The sequence below is a fragment of the Limulus polyphemus genome, unplaced genomic scaffold, assembly GCF_000517525.1.
Source record: "Limulus polyphemus unplaced genomic scaffold, Limulus_polyphemus-2.1.2 Scaffold1543, whole genome shotgun sequence".
In the NCBI taxonomy this organism is placed as follows: domain Eukaryota; kingdom Metazoa; phylum Arthropoda; class Merostomata; order Xiphosura; family Limulidae; genus Limulus; species Limulus polyphemus.
The window spans coordinates 265,889-267,210 of NW_013667153.1; positions in this window are offsets into that span (position 1 = coordinate 265,889).

The window sequence follows — 1,322 nt, forward strand, 5'->3', positions numbered from 1 at the left end:
CAGCTAGTCATCATCACCCACCGCCAACTCTTGGGCTAATCTTTTACCAACGAATAGTGGGATTAACCGTCACATTATAACGTCCCTACGGCTAAAAGGGCGAGCATGTTTGGTGTGAGGGGGATTCGAACCCACGACCCACAGACTGCGAGTCGAACGCCCTAACCACCTGAGGTACCGAAGGGGAGGAGGAGAGGGTACAAGGTTGAGTCGGCGAGTTACTTCGTCGTAACATATTATTCTCATTTTAAAGAACCTGAGGATGTACAAGAGTTCCTTTCAGTAAAGTCACGTAGAGTTTTCTCTCTAGTGTAAACGTTTGTTTCATAAAGGCTTTTCGTGCTTTTTTTATTTCATCATTAGCAAGTACATTGAAAACTGTTTATACACTAAAAAAAGAAACGAGGGGAAAATTTGTAAATTTTAACTTCTCTTTTATAACTGAATTACTGCTCATTGACGTGTTGATAATGAGTGAGTGTGTGCTCAAGCTCACAGAGTAACAGACTAGTAAAAGATTCCTTTAGATAGGCCTGTTAATGTATACAGGTATTAAGGCAGTAACGTGTGATTTAAACCCTGGTGACAGTTGCACCAGGAATGAGCTGTTGGAAGGAATCCTTCATCTCTCTTCTGTTCTTGTTTTCTAATGCCTCTCTTCTTCCCTATAGAGAGATTTGCATTTTAACAAACCTGCCTTAGGAGAAGCCCATTAAGAAAGACGTCGAAGCGAGCTCGGTTTCTTTGTTAGTGTGTGTTTGTAAGAACGTAAGCCTAATCAGCTCTCTTGTGTAAGTGTTTGGAATTACTTGCAAGTTTTCGCTTTCTGTTATTTGTGGAAAAGAGGCATGTTTTTTTTTCTATTTTTTATCTTCTTCCAATTTTCATTATTCTTAGTTCTCGAAAGCTACTAATATATATAGTTTTCAGATGTTAATTTGTTCCGTTCGTATTTTTACTTGCAAAGTTTCTCCGTGTTGTTCTTGATATCCAAAACTTTTGTTTCGTCTGCTATTCTTCTTTTAACTCACTCTCTATTGTTTTAGCCTTCTGTTTCACTTCTATTTTACTCCTTATGTTTGAATAATTATTCTCCTCTCGATCTTCTATTTTTATCAATTACCTTAGAGATTTTTATAATCTATTTTGTCAAAGTACTTTTATATTTTTTCTCACTCTTTTAGTTTTCTCTCTCTCTCAGGCCCGGCATGGCCAGGTGGTTAGGGCGCTTGACTCACAATCTGAGGGTCGCGGGTTCGAATCCCCGTCACACCAAACATGCTCGCCCTTTCAGCCGTGGGGGCGTTATAATGTGACGGTCA